The 21,216-nt window shown below is 42.7% G+C and overlaps 1 protein-coding gene across 1 annotated transcript in view; it reads left to right on the forward strand.

Annotated features, from left to right (window-relative positions):
* Nucleotides 1–21,216, forward strand: part of kcnip4b (potassium voltage-gated channel interacting protein 4b) — a 76,960-nt gene that overhangs the window by 34,076 nt on the left and 21,668 nt on the right. The gene's annotated exons all lie outside the window — the stretch shown is intronic.

The following is a 21,216-nucleotide window of genomic DNA, read 5'->3' on the forward strand; positions in this document are numbered from 1 at the left end:
TTAAAATAAAGTTTTGACAAAAAAGGTTTTATTAAAAGAAACCTCGCATATTTCAGCCTTTAAATCATTTTAAAAAAAGATAGAAGGCAATGATTTAGACATTTTATAAATTACTGCCGTTTACAATGCACATAAGCTTATCTTTTATTATTAATAGCAGAGAATGTCTAATATGGGGAGAAGTTTCACTCGCAAAAAACTTCAGGGTCCTGAACTGGTTGCAGTTCCACTCTGGTTCCATATGAGGGCGCTCACAGGACGAGTGCAGAATGAATGGTGGTCTATGGAGATATACCCCTAAAAATTCACTTTTCTCAGGATATAATTTATTGTCTAGTAATTTGAATGTTGTTTTCGAACGGAGATGCAAAGAAATTACAGGTTTCTGGTTGTTAGATTTTTTAGAATCACTTATTTGCGTTAAAGTCTTTTAAAATGTCAATGACGTCATACACATCGTACGACCAGAGAACTGGAACTGCTTTACGGCAATCCTTCAGTCACTTTGATGCTTTTGCGATCTGCACTTTCTTTTCTCTCGAGGCATCGACAACACCGCTGACACAGGTAAATACACGTGCTAGAAGAGTTTTTGTTTTGTTGTTTTAAAAGACCATGCCAAAAATACACAGACACACACACACACACACACACACACACACACACACACACACACACACACACACACACACACACACACACACACACACACACACACACACACACACACACACACACACACAGACTAATAGGTAACTCCTAAAAAAAACATTCAGTCTGTAGAGGGTGATTCAGTGAAGTAGTTCAAATATTAACGAAACAATTTGTGTAGCAAGCTAGTAAGGGAAGAGCCCCTCCTCCCAACACGTATCGTTACGATCTGTGATAGCCCTTGCAACTGGCCGATTTTGTACATTAGCCAACTTGGCATTTGGCCAACTTTCCCTCCCACGGAACCACCGTAAATTCAGGTAGGCTTTGACAACACAGGAGCACACTTATCTTTTTTCGTCCTTGGGAAATGAGAAATAGGACAACCCTTTCCCACTATTAGAACAATTTATCATTGCACACCTGCGAGGCATTTTTCTCCTTTTTCAATGTTTATTGATCATTGCCATTATTGAGCGGGACATTGGTTGTTGTTGTTTTTTAAGGTGGCAATACTATACCGTATTTATCCTGTATTTCCTAACACAAGAATAACACAAGTACTCCAATTCAATTTATTTTCTGTGTTAATTTCACAGTTCATACATAACTATAGGCAGATAAATGTGCCACCAACCAAAACAAAAAATTTGCTGCATTGAAATAAAAATTGGGCGAAAAAGTCCGCCTTAACATTCTGGTCCCGCTTCGGATGCCATCAAGTGGTATCTCTGGAGGTAATCAGTCCTTCACTGACCAATCAGCGTTCATTAGCAGAATGCTAGCGTTTAATGGGCAACAACAACTCAACCTGTAAGAAATCAAAAGGACATAAGAACTCGTTCATTCAACTTTCAACCTCTAACCCATGTTGAACTTACAAAACCTACAATCAAATCTGAGATTTCTCAATGGTAATCGGGTGAAAGAGACAAATTTAGCCGTCTAGCCCCATAGACTCCCATTCATTTTGCACTCGGACGATCGCCCCCCAGTGGAACTCTGGTGGAACTACAACCAAAATTCGGTACAATAGGGCTTAATAGGGAGTGCCCAGGCTTTCCGTAGACCTGCTTTGTTAATAGTAAAATTCGGTGCGATTTTCCTGTGGCGTCTGTCGTTGCTATGCAACCATGCTCTGCGCTCTCCACAATGACAAAGAAGTTTTAGTAGCTAATGGATTTCCACCACCGAAAAACGCTTGCTGTAGCTCTGCTACAAGATTTATTTACGGAGAAGAGAAAAACATCCATAGTGTTTGGCGTGCAGCCCCATCCTTCATGTTGACTGAGCTTTCAATGTTGTTACGGAAAGGGTTAAGCTGATTGGTTGGTTATTGTCACATGACCTGCGGTGCGTTTGCGGCATTCTGAAAAGTTGAGATTTTTTTTCATCTCGCTGTGCCTGGAAAAAATAAGTGCGTCGCTTAAATTATGAGCTTCCTACATTTGAAATAACGAACTTGAGCGCGCAAAAGACGCGATATGTGAACGGCCCATTGGCGAGCTACCTCCAATCAGACCGAGCTACTGGTAGCTCGTGAGCGACGTGTTGCAGACCCCTGCTCTAGATCAATATATTTTTTATATTCCATTTCAATTTGTAAAAGTAATGACTTGTAAATAAACTCACAAGTCTCACTGTGCATAACAACTTTTCTTGTTATGGTGTAGCCGTTGCTTACACATACATCTGCACTTTATTAGAGAACCCTCACTAATTTCAGATGCTCAGTAATTTGATTCTTAATTGTCCATCACACAGTAAAATTAAAATGTGAAGTTTTAATAAACTTGAATCTGAAGTTCAGGTAAATATTTAGTGGTCCATCTGACTAGTAAAATAAAATGTATGACTCTACAAATCCATTAAAATAATTTACAACAACTGTTTACAACTAATGAATTGTGATTTTATTGCAACATGTATGTTTGTTATGATGCATAAATCTCAATTTTAATAATGAAAAGTAAAGCACAGACTGATTGATTGATTGATTGAGTTTATTTAACCACTTAAATATAAAAACAATATGGAACAGTACTCTGTGTCATACATTAAAAATACATAAATAGTCAGGGATGACACAATAAAGCCCAAAGACTTATTAGGGCCCAAGCCCTGAAAGGGCGCAGAGCCCTATTGTTTTCCTAAGGATTCTTCTTCTTCTTCTTCTTCTTCTTCTTCTTCTTCTTCTTCTTCTTCTTCTTCTTCTTCTTCTTTTTATTATTATTAGGGCCCAAGCCTTGAAAAGGCGAAGGCCCTATTGTTTTCCTAAGGATTATTATTAGGGCCCAAGCCTTGAAAAGGCGAAGGCCCTATTGTTTTCCTAAGGATTATTCTTCTTCTTCTTTTTATTATTAGGGCCCAAGCCCTGAAAGGGCGCAGAGCCCTAATGTTTTCCTAAGGATTATAAGGATTATTAGATTATTATTAGCGCCCCCTGGAACGGGATTTGAAAACATGTCCATATATCAAACACGCTTGCATGAATTAATATGAAAATCGGTACACATATGGATCTCATCGTTTCATATATCCTTCGTACTCTTACTTTTTACGCCAGCCCAACTGGAAGTCGGCTATTATGGGTTGTTTGGAAACTCATGCTCAGGAATTTGAAACACTTCTCCTAGGGAATTCACCCGATCGTCGCCAAACTCGGTGTGCATGAAGTCAAGACATTGAGGATGGAAAATTGCCAGGGGATTTTTGATATCTCGAACGGTTTGGCCGTGGCTAGGAAACGAATTTATGGCGAATAATGGAAACAGGAAGTGTGTTATAACTTCTGCATACATTGACTGATCTTGATGAAACTTCAGCAGTGTGTTCGCTGTAAGAGGCCGATCACATGGATGTGACTATTGTGAGTCAAAGTTATAGCGCCACCAACTGGCAGCAGGAAGTGTGTCACTTTCAAAATGCTTTTAAATCACCCTCTTATTTTTACCCGATTTGCTTAAAACTTTATGTGTATAATGTAAACACACGGCAGATGTAGACCTGTGAAAGGATTATTGATATCTTAGATACTGTTGCCGTAGTAATGCATCAAACTTTAAGATTCTTTTTTGATGCTTTTGAGACTCTTAGCATACTTGAAATTGCATGAAACTCGACAGACACATCACATTTATTAGCCAGTAGACATGTGCAAAGTTTCAGAAACGGGTGTGGTGCAGGGGCTCAGTAGCGCCACCTTTTGACAAAAGAGGGGGAGTTAGGTCTATACTTTTATCTACAATCTTAAAACTCAGTATGTATATTGTTCATATCGAGCTGGACAACTTTCTAATTTACAGTTATTAGCTCAGACCAATGAAAAGTCAGATATTTTGGTTTGAATGTGGATGTTTTGGAGAATTTTCTCTTCCTCTCTCTCTGACCCTACGTCTCTCCGTGTGTTTGGGGGGAGGGGAATTTGTCTGCTGAGTGAGAATGCTTTTATTTTTGTTTTTCAAGGTTTTGGGGCCCTTAACGTGCTCGAAAACTCTTGAAACTTTGCACACAGGTCAGAACCCGCGGCCATCAGGGCCGGGCTGAAGCTGGTACCCGGGCGTGGCAGGGAGGCTCGACAGCGCCCCCTGGAATGCGATTCGAACACTTGTCCATATATCAAACATGCTTGCATGTAATATTATGAAACTCGGTACATATTTAGATCTCATCGGGCCGAACAACTTTCGTGCTCTAAGTTTAACGACAGCTCAACAGGAAGTCAGCTATTATGGGTTGTTTGGAAAATGCATGCTTTTATTTTTTATATACTTCTCCTAGAGAATTAATCCAAACACCACGAAACTCGGTCAGCATGAAGTCAAGACATTGAGGATGATAATTGCCAGCGGATTTTTGATATCTCGAACGGTTTGGCCGTGGCGAGGAAATGAATTTATGACTTAAAAAAGGACACATAGAGTGTGTTATAACTTAGTTAGTTTTACCTACAGTTACAAAACTTGGCGTGTATATTGTTATCTTCAAGCCGAACAACTTTATAATTGACAGTTATTAGTTCCGACCAACAGAAAGTCAGATATTGTGGTTTGAATTTGGATTCTGAGAATTTTCTCTCCCTCTCTCTGACAGAGAGAGTGTTCCCTGCCATTCTCTGTCTGTGTGTGTGTGTGTGTGTGTGTGTGTGTGTGTGTGTGTGTGTGTGTGTGTGTGTGTGTGTAGGGAGGGTGAGAAGGAAAGGGGGGGCGTGGGGTGGTCTCTTCCAGTGATAGTTTAAACACAAAATCATAAATAGGGCTATACTGCCCTCTTGTGTCAAATTATATTTATACGCACTTTTATTTATTTATTACATGTATTACGCACACACACACACAGTTCGATCGCGCCCACGCCTCTCTCTTTCTCTCTCTCACACACACACACACACACACAGTTTGATTGCGCCTGCGCCTCTCTCTCTCTCACACACAAACACACACACACACACACAGTTCGATCGCGCCCGAGTCTCTCTCTCTCTCACACACACACACACACACACACACACAGTTCGATCGCGCCCGCGCCTCTCTCTCTGTCTCACGCACACACACAGTTCGATCAGCCCACGCCTCTCTCTCTCTCACACACACATAAACACACACACAGTTCGATCGCGCCCGCGTCTCTCTCTCTCTCTCTCTCTCTCTCTCTCTCTCTCTCTCTCTCTCTCTCTCTCTCTCTCTCTCACACACACACAGTTCGATCGCGCCCCTCTCTCTCTCACTCACGCGCACACACACACACACACAGTTCGATCGCGCCCGCACCTCTCTCTCTCACAAGCACACACACACACAGTTAGATGGTGCCCGCGCCTCTCTCTCTCCCACACACGCACACACACACACACACACACACACACACACACACACACACACAGTGATGGCGCCCGCGCCTCTCTCTCTCCCACACAAGCACACACACACACACACACACACACACACACACACACACACACACACACACACACACACACACACACACACACACACACAGTTCGATCGCGCCCGCGCCTCTCTCTCTCTCTCTCTCTCTCACACACACACACGCACACAGTTCGATCGCGCCCGCGCCTCTCTCTTTCTCTCTCACACGCACACACACACACACACACACACACACATATTGGAACGTGAGTCAAGTACAAAGCCTATAATAAAGAATAGTTTAGCATCCAAATACATCGCAAATGTTGAAACAGAGCCCAACACCACTTACTTTCACTTTCGCTTCACATTACTTGTTTATAGTTTTTTAAAATTCTTGTTCTCTTCTGTATATCATTAAATTTAAAGGATTGCTTGTGTAATATTTTTAGTGTATCATCAAATCAGAATAATTCTCTTGGTTAGTGATTCCCTAGTTATTTTTTAATTTATTTTTTCATTGTTCTAATCAGGAAAGGCAAGTAATATTCTCTGTGTCTGTATATATATATATATATATATATATATATATATATATATATATATATATATATATATATATATATATATATCATCTGAATTATAAATAACTTATTTCTGTATAAAATAAAAATTCTAGAATAATCCAGACCAACCAGAGCGCACTATTCCTACAACATCATCAGTGCTGAAGCGGAACTACCAGAGCCAGATAGCGAGCAGATGCAGCATATGTGTTGTATCGAGGCAGGGTCAGGCCAGGGGAAACCATTTGCAGCTTCTTTATTAAGAATGGTCAAGACAGGCAGGGTGAACAATGGCAAACAGGGCAGAACAGAAATGGCAGAGACAAACCAGGTTGACAGGCAAAGGACAAATACCTCCAGATAAATACTGGGCTTCTGGATTTACACATTTAAGGCGAGACACTACAGGTGAATAGGGTATTTTTTTTAACTATCAGATATTTCCATGAAACTTTGCCAGTTGATTACCTACATTAAGATTAGAAAAAAATGTATTACAAGTTTTCTGTAATTTAATGTTTAAATATGCAAATTAGGCATTGTCTAATTAAATATGCGCTATTTTGCATATATTTAAAAAAAGAAATCTGAGTATTGGACAAAGCCAGGTTAAAAATTATTTTTTCATTGTGTTTACATATTAGATGGGGAAAAAATTACAGAGGGATTTATGGATATCTACTTCTGTTATCCTGTAAATCCGAATATACTGGCAATAGCCTTAAAAAAATGATTTTCGCCATGTTTTTTGGAATAAAATGTTATATAAATCAGGCTAGGAATAATATATTTACAAATCCCTCTGTAAATGTCTTCATAATATAACTAGGTACAAGACTGGAAAGTTTGGTGTATATAGGTGCTACTGAACTGGAGATTTCGGACTTGTAGTATGAGAGAAAAGTCATTTTGAGAAAACGGGCTTTAAAGATTTAGCATCAGCCAATGAGATTGCGCATTTAGAGTAAAATCCCCCCTTTTACTTTCACGATTGGTTGCTGATAAAAAGGAAATGACCATATTTGGATCCGACAGCATTGTTCAGAAGAGAGAGAGCATTCTAACGGTGTGTGTGATGACAGGGTGCAGATCGCGATCGCGGAGCAGAGGGATGATTTATAACGACAACTTTTGATGATTTATGAGAAATCTACAGACGCAGACAGACAAAGTGTAGTAAAATAAAGACCTAAATGTGTATTTTGGACTTTTTTTCACCACAAGTCTGAAAGAAGACATGTTATTGAAGACAAATATCCCAAAATCTCAAAATTGACCAGTGAAAAAAAAACGATGTTTTGCCTGCCGTGTCTCGCCTTAAGTGCTGCAAAACATATTGACCTAAAAATTACTGTAAATTTAAATGATCTCATATATGTGGCTATTGTGGTTCACGATCATAGGCCCTGTCCCCAAATGGCACACTTCATATGAATTTTCGGTCTTGTGTACTTATTTCATGTGTCCGTTAAATCCATGAGACCGTAGGCTGTCTCATTTTTCATTTTAGGTTTCAGAAGGTTCCTTACGCATACTTTGTGGTTGATATGTGCCCTCGATGCACACTTTTGCAGAGCCCACACTGATGCTGTCAGGATTCAGACACGGAGATCGAGGTAAGTGAATCTTCACAACTTTATTTATAGGTGACAAACGTGCAAGGTGAATACTGTGAATTCAGATACAGCTTCTGTGAAGATCTCTCGGTGCGGGGGAAACAGCAGGTAAGCCAGATAACTTGAGGAAAGTTGAAACAACACAGTCTCAGTCCGTTAATCCTTATCTTCTTACAATCAGATATGATCGGAGTCAAACTGCTTCGATGTGAATATGAAACTCAGGAGAACACTGGATCACAGACGTCAAAAGATCAGATCTGGAGACAGCAACACAAAATCACAAAGGTTAGTGATTCTCAAAAGGGTATACGTTACATCAGGGAAAACTCAGGGGAAGCAATGGTTCAGGATACAACGGGATAAGGTCAGTTCCTGTTGGAGGCTTGACATAGACTGGAGCTATCGTGAGTGTTTTAAGTGTTGGTTAATGAGGTTGTTGATAGTGACCAGGTGTAGGTGATAATTTAGGGGAAAGTGATTGCAGGTGCGCCAAAGAGGATTCTGGGGACTGTAGTGCAGAAATAGATGGTGACCCATGACAGTACCCCCCCCTCTCCGAAGGCGCGTCCTCGCGCCGTATAACATCCAAAGGGGTGGGAGGGTGGGCGCCCTGGAGGCTGACGAGGGCGTGGTTGCACAGGACAGGAAGCCTCCAGGGCGGAGCTGGCAGCTCGTGGGACCAGGGTGGAAACGTCTGCGGATGTGGCCACGGCGGAGCAGGCTGTGGGTGTGGCCTAGGTGGAGCAAGCTGTGGGCATGGCCGTGATGGAACAGACTGTGAGCGTGGCCACGGCGGAGCAGGCTGTGGGCGTGACCAAGGTGGAGCTGTCGGACCTTCGGGCTTCCAGGGCAGAGCTGTGGGACCCTCGGGCGTCCAGGGCCGAGCTGTCGGACCCTCGGGCGACCAGGGAGGAGCTGTCGGACCCTCGGGCGTCCATGGTGGAGCTGACCCTTCGGGTGGCCATGGCGGTGAGGACCCTTCGGGTGGCCATGGCGGTGAGGACCCTTCGGGTGGCCATGGCGGTGAGGACCCTTCGGGTGGGCGCCCCCCCAAAATTTTAATGGGGAAATTGACAGGAAAGGGGGGATCCGGCAGCAAAGAGGGTCTTGGGCTGGGCAGGACCAGCGGAGGATCAGTGGGCTCTGGTGCAGGATCAGCGGGCTCTGGCGCAGGATCAGCGGGCTCTGGCGCAGGATCAGCGGGCTCTGGCGCAGGATCAGCGGGCTCTGGCGCAGGATCAGCGGGCTCTGGCGCAGGATCAGCGGGCTCTGGCGCAGGATCAGCGGGCTCTGGCGCAGGATCAGCGGGCTCTGGCGCAGGATCAGCGGGCTCTGGCGCTTGCTCGAAGACTGGCTCTGGCTCTTGCTCGAAGACTGGCTCTGGCTCTTGCTCGAAGACTGGCTCTGGCTCTTGCTCGAAGACTGGCTCTGGCTCTTGCTCGAAGACTGGCTCTGGCTCTTGCTCGAAGACTGGCTCTCCCTGGGACTCAGAACTGGACGGGACCAGCACATCATGGGACTCGGAACTGGACGGGGCCAGCACATCATGGGACTCGGAACTGGTAGGGGCCAGCACATCATGGGACTCGGAACTGGACGGGGCCAGCACATCATGGGATTCGGAACTGGACGGGGCCAGCACATCATGGGACTCGGAACTGGACGCGGCCAGCACATCATGGGACTCGGAACTGGACGGGGCCAGCACATCATGGGACTCGGAACTGGACGGGGCCAGCACATCATGAGGCTCGGAACTGGACGGGGCCAGCACATCATGGGACTCGGAACTGGACGGGACCAGCACTTCATGGGACCCGGAACTGGACGGGGTCAGCAGCGAAGGAAACTCTGGGCTGGAGGAGGAGGTAAGACCTGGGACTGAGGACCGGAGAAAGGAAGCTGATTTTAGTGCTGATCGCACGGATTTGAGCGCTGGATCTGCCATTTTTGCCCCCAGGTCCCTACTATTAGAAACCAGCTTCCTGGCAGGTCCCTACTATTAGAAACCAGCTTCCTGGCTCGGGGCCACACGGGAGTCTCAGGCTGAACAGCGGGGAAGCGAGGAACCCTTGGGGCTGGCTCTGGCGGGTCGGCGACTGAACTCCGGATGATGACGGGCGGCGTGGTGAATAGAGAGTGAGCTGGGTTGATGGTTGCCGAGACGTGCAGACTGGGGAAGACTGACGTGGATTTCGGGCTGAATGTCTCCCACAGAGAGTGAGGAACCACACACCCACAGCGTACGGTCAATGAATTTGACCAAAGGGAGGTGGAGATCTCCCAACAGCAGCATCTGGGCGAGAGTATCGTCCAGCCCACTCCAGAACTCACATGTGAGAGTTTCCTCATTCCAATTGAGGTCCTGAAAAAGATGGAGATAAATCCCTGCGTAGTCTTCTAGAGACCGGCCATCTTGTGGAACACAGAGTTCGTGATTCATCTTATGTCGGTTAGGTCAAGCCTTCTGTCAGGATTCAGACACGGAGATCGAGGTAAGTGAATCTTCACAACTTTATTTATAGGTGACAAACGTGCAAGGTGAATACTGTGAATTCAGATACAGCTTCTGTGAAGATCTCTCGGTGCGGGGGAAACAGCAGGTAAGCCAGATAACTTGAGGAAAGTTGAAACAACACAGTCTCAGTCCGTTAATCCTTATCTTCTTACAATCAGATATGATCAGAGTCAAACGGCTTCGATGTGAATATGAAACTCAGGAGAACACTGGATCACAGACGTCAAAAGATCAGATCTGGAGACAGCAACACAAAATCACAAAGGTTAGTGATTCTCAAAAGGGTATACGTTACATCAGGGAAAACTCAGGGGAAGCAATGGTTCAGGATACAACGGGATAAGGTCAGTTCCTGTTGGAGGCTTGACATAGACTGGAGCTATCGTGAGTGTTTTAAGTGTTGGTTAATGAGGTTGTTGATAGTGACCAGGTGTAGGTGATAATTTAGGGGAAAGTGATTGCAGGTGCGCCAAAGAGGATTCTGGGGACTGTAGTGCAGAAATAGATGGTGACCAATGACAGATGCAAGCTCTACAGCACACTTCTTTTCAACAGTCAAAGCGGGGGTTGCGTATTTGCACGTCGTGCACAATAACCCTAAAGGCATATATAAACCCTATAAATATATATATAAATATAGCTGCGAGCAGCGATGAAGGGCCAAAGCTGGCGGCACCGCCACCCCGGTGCCTTTAGGTAATTAGGGCCCAAGCCTTGAAAAGGCGAAGGCCCTATTGTTTTCCTTAGGATTATTAGGGCCCAAGCCCTGAAAGGGCGAAGGCCCTATTGTTTTCCTAAGGATTATTTATTAGGGCCCAAGCCCTGAAAGGGCGAAGGCCCTATTGTTTTCCTAAGGATTATTAGGGCCCAAGCCCTGAAAGGGCGAAGGCCCTATTGTTTTCCTAAGGATTATTTATTATTAGGGCCCAAGCCCTGAAATGGCGAAGGCCCTATTGTTTTCCTAAGGATTATTTATTAGGGCCCAAGCCTTGAAAAGGCGAAGGCCCTATTGTTTTCCTAAGGATTATTATTAGGGCCCAAGCCTTGAAAAGGCGAAGGCCCTGTTGTTTTCCTAAGGATTATTATTATTATTAGGGCCAAAGCCTTGAAAAGGCGAAGGCCCTATTGTTTTCCTAAGGATTATTATTATTATTATTATTATTATTATTATTATTATTATTATTATTATTATTATTCTAACGACTATTCGGGCACTTTTGGGGCTCTTAACGTGCACGAAAACTCTTGAAACTTTGCACACAGGTCAGAACCCGCGGCCATCAGGGCCGGGCTGAAGATGGTACCCGGGTGTGGCAGGGGGGCTCGACAGCGCCCCCTGGAACGGGGTCCGAAAACTTGGTCCATAAATCAAACACGCTTGCATGTAATAATATGAAACTCGGTACACATATAGATCTCATCGGTTTATATATCCTTTGTACTTTTACTTTTTACCCCAGCCCAACAGGAAGTCGGCTATTTAGGGTTGTTTGTAAAACGCATGCAATGGAATTTAAAGTACTTCTCCTAGAGAATTCAAAGAAATGCCACGAACTCGGTCAGCATGAAGTCAAGACATTGAGGATGAAAAATTGCCAGGGGATTTTTGATATCTCGAACGGTTTGGCCGTGGCGAGGAAACGAATTTATGGCGAGAAACGTGAAACAGGAAGTGTGTTATAACTTCAGCATACATTAGCTGATCTTAATGAAACTTCAGCAGTGTGTTCGTTGTAAGAGGCCGATCACATGGATGTGACTATTGTGAGTCAAAGTTATAGCGCCACCAACTGGCAGCAGGAAGTGTGTCACTTTCAAAATGCTTTTAAATCACCCTCTTATTTTTACCCGATTTGCTTCAAACTTTATGTGTATAATGTAGACACACGCCAGATGTAGACCTGTGAAAGGATTATTGATATCTTAGATACTGGTGCCATGGCAACGCATCAAACTTTAATATTCTTTTTGGATGCTTTTGAGACTCTTAGCATGCCTGAAATTGCTTAAAATTGCATGAAACTCGACAGACAGATCACATTTATTAGCCTGTAGACATGTGCAAAGTTTCAGAAACGGGCGTGGTGCAGGGACTCAGTAGCACCTACTGACAAAAGTGGGGGGGTTAGTTTTATAGTTTTACCTACAATCATAAAACTCGGTACGCATAATGTTCAGATCAAGCCGGACAACTTTCTAATTAACTGTCATTAGCTCAGACCAAGAGGAAGTCAGATATTTTGGTTTGAATATGGTCATTTTCTCTCTCTCTCTCTCTCTCTGAGCCAATATGGCAAGCCGTTTTAACATTTAATCATTTTAACCTACTAGTCTCTATTTTCATGCTTCTAGTACTTATTTTTTAGATACTAGTATCTATTCCATTAAGTACTAGTACTTATTCATTAGCGACTAGTGCTTATTCTTTAGTACTAGTGCCTATTCTTTAGATACTAGTGCTTATTCTTTAGATATTCTTTTGAATACGTATTAGTAGCTAATGAATAAGTACTGGTATCTATTTAATAGGTACTAGTATCTAATGACTTAGTACTAGTATTTATTGAATAAATACTAGTATCTATTAATAGGTACTAGTATCTAAAAGGTCATTTTCTCTCTCTCTCTCTCTGAGCCAATATGGCAAGCCGTTTTAACATTTTATCATTTTAACCTACTAGTCTCTGTTTTCATGCTACTAGTACTTATTTTTTAGATACTAGTATCTATTCCATTAAGTACTAGTACTTATTCATTAGCGACTAGTGCTTATTCTGTTTAGAATATTAAAAGTGCTTATTCAATTTTTATGCTTATTTATATTTTCAGAGCAGAAAATCCGAATTTTCTGCTTGTTCAATATTGCATCTAAAATGGAAGTGACTTGACGTGTGTGTGTGTGTGTGTGTGTGTGTGTGTGTGTGTGTGTGTGTGTGTGTGTGTGTGTGTGTGTGTGTGTGTGTGTGTGTGTGTGTGAGAGAGAGAGAGATTGTGTCTGTTACAGTGACAAGAGTTTAACCCTTTAAGGCCTTGTTTTTTGGATATATATCTTTTTTTATGAAAAAAAAGTGCATACAACCCATATCTTTTAAATGTATTGTTTGCTTTAAATTAAATTAAGATTGTATGTTTGGTAATTGAACCTAAATAAATTTAAAATTAATGTGTTATATTTCAGATCAATATATTTGTTTTCCTTCATTTTAATCAACACTAACTTTATTCTCATCTGAATTATAAATAACTTATTTCTGTATAAAATAAAAGATCCCGAATAATCCAGACCAACCAGAGCGCACTATTTCTACAACATCATCAGTAGATAGCCAGCAGATATTTTGTGTCACGTCGTGCACAATAACCCTAAAGGCACCAGGGTGGCGGTGCCACCGGCTTTTTATATATATATATATATATATATATATATAAATATAGCTGCGAGCAGCGATGAAGGGCCAAAGCCGGTGGTACCGCCACCCCGGTGCCTTTAGGTAACTAAAGGCACCGGGGTTGCGGTGCCACCGGCTTGGGCCCGTAATCGCTGCGAGCAGCTATATTTATATATATATTTATCATTATTATTATTATTATTATTATTATTCTTATTTTACTACCTTTTGGGCACTTTTGGGGCCCTTAACGTGCTCGAAAACTCTTGAAACTTTGCACACGGGTCAGAACCCGCGGCCATCAGGGCTGGGCTGAAGCTGGTACCCGGGCGTGGCAGGGGGGCTCGACAGCGCCCCCTGGAAGTGGTAAAAAATCTTTGTCCATAAATCAAACACGCTTGCATGTAATACTATGAAACTCGGTACACATATAGATCTCATTGGTTCATATATCCTTCGTACTTTTACTTTTTACGCCAGCCCAACAGGAAGTCGGCTATTATGGGTTGTTTGGAAACTCATGCTCAGGAATTTGAAACACTTCTCCTAGGGAATTCACCCGATCGTCACCAACCTCGGTGTGCATGAAGTCAAGACATTGAGGATGAAAAATTGCCAGGGGATTTTTGATATCTCGAACGGTTTGGCCGTGGCGAGGAAACGAATTTATGGCGAATACGTGTGCAATACGTAGGGCGTGGCTGGGGGGCTCGACAGCGCCCCCTGGAATGGGATTCAAACACTTGTCCATATATCAAACATGCTAGCATGTAATAATATGAAACTCGGTACATATTTAGATCTCATCGGGCCAAACAACTTTCGCACTCTAAGTTTAAAGACAGCCCAGCAGGAAGTCAGCTATTATGGGTTGTTTGGAAAATGCATGCTTTTATTTTTTATATACTTCTCCTAGAGAATTAATCCAAACACCACGAAACTCGGTCAGCATGAAGTCACGACATTGAGGATGCTAAATTGCGGACGGATTTTTGATATCTCGAACGGTTTGGCCGTGGCGAGCAAATGAATTTATGACTAAAAAAGGACACATAAAGTGTGTTATAACTTAGATAATTTTACCTACAGTTACAAAACCTGGCGTGTATATTGTTCTCGTCAAGCCGAACAACTTTCTAATTTACAGTTATTAGCTCTGACCAACATGAAGTCAGATATTTTGGTTTGAATGTGGATTCTGAGCATTATTTCTCCCTCTCTCTGACAGAGAGAGTGTTCCCTGCCATTCTCTGTTAGTGCGTGTGTGTGTCTGTGTAGGGAGGGTGAGAAGGAAGGGGGGGGGGGGGGGGGTCTCTACCAGTGATAGTCTAAACACAAAATTATAAATAGGGCTATACTGCCCTCTTGTGTCCAAAATTGTATTTATATATAAATATATTATTTATGTGACTGAGGATGTTGTGTTTTATAGCGAGTGTACACAAATAAGTAAACAGTTTGCAGTCTGAATGTCCTGTATGAAAAAAATGAGGGAGTATGTTTCCACTGTTCACAAACACACACAGTTCGATCGCGCCCGCGCCTCTCTCTCTCACACGCGCGCACACACACACAGTTCGATCGCGCCCGCGCTTCTCTCTCTCTCTCTCTCTCTCTCTCTCTCTCTCTCTCTCTCACACACACACACACACACACACACACACACACAGTTCGATCGCGCCCGCGCCTCTCTCTCTCACACACGCACACTCACACACACACACAGTTCAGTCGCACCCGCGCCTCTCTCTCTATGGCGAGTATTTAGTGCCAAATCATGGATTACCAGGAGAAGGAGAAGGAGAAGTCTACCCTGCCGTCGCCGCCAGAACGTGTGGATTTTTGAATGGGATTGATTGGGACTGCCGACGGGAGACCAGCGGCGACTTAGCGGCGACTTGGCGGCGACGTCACAGGAGGAACGTCTTCCGGTGGCGACGTCACGGCGACGTATATTAGAATTCCAGTAAAAAATAACGCCTACTAACAACGTCTGAACTAGGTACGTCGCCTCAAAGCCGTGTGACACACACGTCGTCACTAAGTACGTCGCCACCAGTACCCATTGTCAGTGTAACTTTATTTTAACTTTATTGAGTGAATTCAAGTCATGTCTTGTACAGCCTGTTATAAATGCTTTTATTCCTCTGGCGACTGGGAACTCTGGAGTAGCCTACAGTTCATAACACAGTTCATGTGTTGTGCTTGATTGTTTGGATTCACTGTGCCAACAGAAGATAATGCTTTCACTTCCCCACAATGTGAAAATGGTTGTATTAGGTCTACAGTTACTTATAAAATTAATCAATAAAGTATTAGAGCTGTTTCATTCAATTTCTGTTATTAACTGTAGGCTATTTGTTATAGGCATTTGCCTCTGGTTATTTTATTGGCAACAAAGTATTTTACATGCATATTTCTGCATAATGATTTGGATTATTTTGATCATGCAAATGCGTTACTAATCAATGTAATCCTAAAGGAGTTATAAGATATATGTTGCTTTATGTCTGCACTTTTTCAGCAATTACATTGTTCTTGAAGTACAAGACAGCAAATTAAAAATCTTAAGACCCTCAGTGAAGTTCTTCATTTTCCATCGGGATGCTACACTTAGAGAAACCAGCATACTATTATACAATGATACAAACGTAATTTCCGACTCACTTAATGCTCATAATATAAAGCTCCCATGATTCTATACCTAGAAGAACACCATTTAATGTTCAACTGTAGACAAACATACAGGCAGTGTTGGGGATTAGGCTAACTACATACATGCAATTTAGTCAAATAATTTAATTACAACATACTGTAAATGTAAGTGTTATCTGTTACAGTTAGGCCTACTGGTAAAATATGTAATTAAATCACAATTTCTTATGAAAATGTTTAAATGATGCCATATGAATATTTTCTTTAATAAGCTTGGCTATATATTGAATAATATTCTTTTTGTTGCATTATGTGTATTTCATGTGCACATTGTCTTCCTTTGCCATTTCCAGCCACAGTTGTTTAGTAAAGTTTGTTGCTGTTCTGGTGCTTTTGATTGGTTCTCATGTTTGAATTTGCAGCACTCAATTAAACTGCCTCTCAAGCTGTGTTTTTAAAATGATTTACCATTGAAAAACAAAACATTTATGGCAGCATCAAATATGAGGAAAACATTTATGTAAATAAAACATGTAGCTTGTTGTTTAGCTAGTTTTTAGTTTAAGTTAGAGCTATAGTCTATTAACGAATAAATGTAAAAACACACTCAATGTAATATTTAATTAAGTAAACCCCACAATTAATTGAGTTTTTGAAGTTTCTGTTGTAACGTCTATTGCAGTTTTCATCCACTAGATGGTGCCATTGTCTTTGAATAGGCCTTGTGATGAGGGTTTTTAACCATTTGATGTGTATGTGAGCATGGCAGTGTAAACACAACGGTTTGTGTCACTGAGAGTGGTGTAGTTTTAGTGTAGCCTATAAAAATAGTGTGTACAAGTTCACAGCAGACCAACAGAAACAGTGATAGCTCCCATTTGGCTGAACAATTTGCTGCTGCTCATTTTCATGAAACGTTTTTTAATTTTTTATTAGAAATTGTATTAGCAAATGTATACTTATTTTGGATAATCTATGCTATTGCAAGTTATTCTTCGGGGCTTTTTTCCCTTACTCAGGACATATTGAGGATACAAAATCAGTTGAGTTTGCTTCTGTTGCAATTTGTTCAACCTTTTTTCATAAAATGACTGGACTACTAAGTTTCGGTTCATTTAAGAGGTTAAGGTTCAAGGTTGACCCCCATTTTGGCTTAAAATGACTGGACTATAGCGTAATAGGCCTATTATAGGCTACTTGCCTCACAGTCATGTCTACGTTTAAACAGAACAATTCAAAACGAAACAAAACAGACTGCGTTCTGCTTATGTAATCCGTATGAAATGCGCATAGCTTCACTAGCTTAGCCTAGGCTACTGCAAAGATCGCGAGTCAGCATCATCAACTTAATCTTTGCAGGCGACAGTGACACAGACAGAAAACACTGTTTATTAATAAACAATTAAAATATCTCCTTGCTATATTTTACATAGGCTATTCATAATCAATAGCTATACTTTTGCAGGTTCTTTGTGACAGCTTTTAGGTGTTTTATTTGCAGCGCCATCCCTACAACGCCACCACCGCATCACCATTCCGCATTCCTACACTTAAAAAATTCAATTCAATGTGGAAGTAATCCAATTATTCAGAATACGTTACTCAGAAGCTGCGTTCAATACCGCATACTTCCCTACTATATAGTATGGGAAAAAGAGTAGGCGAGCGAAAAAAGTATGTATGAATCCAAAAGAGTAGGCGAGAATTACCTGGGTGAAGTACTAATTATCGCGAGATTCGGACTTAAGTGCGTTCCAATATGCCTACTTTGGATTCCTACCTTATGAGTCCCTCCATCACTCCACCTGCCCTTATGAGTCCCTCCATCACTCCACCTGCCTTATGAGTCCCTCCATCCCTCCATCACTCCTCCTGCCCTTATGAGTCCCTCCATCACTCCTCCTGCCCTTATGAGTCCCTCCATCACTCCTCCTGCCCTTATGAGACCCTCCATCACTCCTCCTGCCCTTATGAGACCCTCCATCACTCCTCCTGCCCTTATGAGACCCTCCATCACTCCTCCTGCCCTTATGAGTCCCTCCATCACTCCTCCTGCCCTTATGAGACCCTCCATCACTCCTCCTGCCCTTATGAGACCCTCCATCACTCCTCCTGCCCTTAAGAGACCCTCCATCACTCCTCCTGCCCTTATGAGACCCTCCATCACTCCTCCTGCCCTTATGAGTCCCTCCATCACTCCTCCTGCCCTTATGAGACCCTCCATCACTCCTCCTGCCCTTATGAGTCCCTCCATCACTCCACCTGCCCTTATGAGACCCTCCATCACTCCTCCTGCCCTTATGAGAACCTCCATCACTCCTCCTGCCCTTATCAGACCCTCCATCACTCCACCTGCCCTTATGAGTCCCTCCATCACTCCACCTGCCCTTATGAGTCCCTCCATCACTCCTCCTGCCCTTATTTGAAATAACAAAACAGCAAGACATATTGAATCACTCCACTGAAGAGAACAAATAGGAAATATTTTTTTCCTCTATATTAGTATAACAGTATTAACAATGCAACATACAGGAATACATATAGTCTATGCATACAACGCATACAAATACAAACTGCAAATAGGAAAGATGAAAAAGAGAAGATTTGATGGTTACTCTCTAGAGGGGAGGTTAAAACTATGTAAAAGTGTTTTGCCTCAAGGAGTTCATTGAACAGTGGTCATATTTCTAGAATATTTTCACACTTCCTTTTAGTTTGATTTACAAAAGAGCCTTTTACAAATTTGGACATAGACATCATATCAACAAAGCTAAAGTAGCCTAGTGTTTTTTTAATAGTACAAACTTCTCAGCTGACATAACTTACAAATTTAAGCTCATTAATATCTTCGAATAAATATCCATTAGATTACCGTCCTTTTAAATTTCTATGTAAAATTAAATTTTACAGCAACACTTTTAATGAAGGCTGGAGCATGTAGGCCTGTACACACTCCAGTCCAGTTGGTGGCGCTAATGCACCTCTCAGCTAGTTTGCCAACCGACAATAAAAATGAAGAAGAAGTCGAAGTTTGAGAAAGAAAAAAAAATCAAGGCTGACGGCGATGGGCTTATCGACGACTTTGTGCACTGACGGAGTACCCTATGCACATCCACACACGTAGCTGTCACACGACAGTCTCCTTTGTTAGGTTATCTGTGGCACTATCCACTCGCCATACTCTCTCTCACACGCACACACACACAGTTCGATCGCGCACGCCTCCCTCTCTGTGACTGAGGATGTTGTGTTTTATAGCGAGTGTACACAAATATAAGTAAACAGTTTGCAGTCTGAATGATGTCCTGTATGAAAAAAATGACGGAGTATGTTTCCACTGTTCACAAACACACACAGTTCGATCGCGCCCGCGCCTCTCTCTCTCACACGCGCACACACACACAGTTCGATTGCGCCCGCGTTTCTCTCTCTCTCTCTCACACACACACACACACACACAGTTCGATCGCGCCCGCGCCTCTCTCTCTCACACACACACTCACACGCACACGCACAGTTCGATCGCGCCCGCGCCTCTCTCTCTCACACACGCACACACACAGTTCGATCGCGCACGCCTCTCTCTCTGTGACTGAGGATGTTGTGTTTTATAGCGAGTGTACACAAATGTAAGTAAACAGTTTGCAGTCTGAATGATGTCCTGTATGAAAAAAATGGCGGAGTATGTTTCCACTGTTCACACACACACACACAGTTCGATCGCGCCCGCGCCCGCGCCTCTCTCTCTCACACGCGCGCACACACACACACACAGTTCGATCGCGCCCGCGCTTCTCTCTCTCTCTCTCTCACACACACACACACACACACACACACAGTTTGATGGCGCGCGCCTCTCTCTTAAACTGGAGTGTGTGTGTGCGCGCGAGAGAGGCGCGCTGGCGCGATAGAACTGTGTGTGTGTTTGTGAGAGAGAGAGAGAGAGAGAGAGAGTGAGAGAGAGAGAGAGAGAGAGAGAGAGAGAGAGAGAGAGGCGCTGAAATCATTTTATACGGAAATCAATTATTTATAATTCAGATGAGAATAAAGTTAGTGTTAATTAAAATTATAAGGAACATTTAGTTTTTCTGTTCTGAATATCATTAAAACAGAAAAGGCAGAGACAACATAATGATGAATAATCTTAAGATATTATATCGTATGCTATGTGTTGTGAATACACCCACACCCAACGCTGGCTTACAATTTGTGATTTTCTCCTTCAGTGATTCTGCTTGTTAACATCAGGTGTCTTCAATAGTGGTCAATCATCACTCAATCAATCACTTAATTATCTCATTAACTTTAACACTATTGAGTGTTAATTTAACACTCATTTTAACACTTTAACACTCTTGAGTATGGAGCCAAATGAACTCTTAGGAAAGTTGATTTAACACTGAAGTTTTTGCTGTGTGAGTTCATGGGTGGAATAAAAATATGGAAGGACTTTTACTTTCTGACCCCTGGACTTTCCACCTCTGCTTGATGGTAGGGACTTGAGACTTGACTTGATCTCTGGCTCACGCATACTTTGTGGTTGATAAGTGCCCTCGATGCGCACTTTTGCAGAGCCCACACTGATGCAAGCTCTACAGCACACTTCTTTTCAACAGTCAAAGCGGGGTTACGTTTTTGCACGTCGTGCACAATAACCCTAAAGGCACCGGGGTGGCGGTGTCAGCGGCTTCTTATATATATATATATATATATATATATATATATATACATATACATGTATATATATATATAAATATAGATGCGAGCAGCGATGAAGGGCCAAAGCTGGCGGCACCGCCACCCCGGTGCCTTTAGGTAAAGGTACCGGGGTGGCGGTGCCACCGGCTTGGGCCCGCAATCGCTGCTCGCAGCTATATTTATTATTATTATTATTATTATTATTTTACTGCCTTTTGGGCACTTTTGGGGGCCTTAACGTGCTCAAAA

This window comes from Siphateles boraxobius, unplaced genomic scaffold (assembly GCF_051911475.1).
Source record: "Siphateles boraxobius isolate OS27281-9 unplaced genomic scaffold, OSU_SipBor_1 17, whole genome shotgun sequence".
In the NCBI taxonomy this organism is placed as follows: Eukaryota; Metazoa; Chordata; class Actinopteri; order Cypriniformes; family Leuciscidae; genus Siphateles; species Siphateles boraxobius.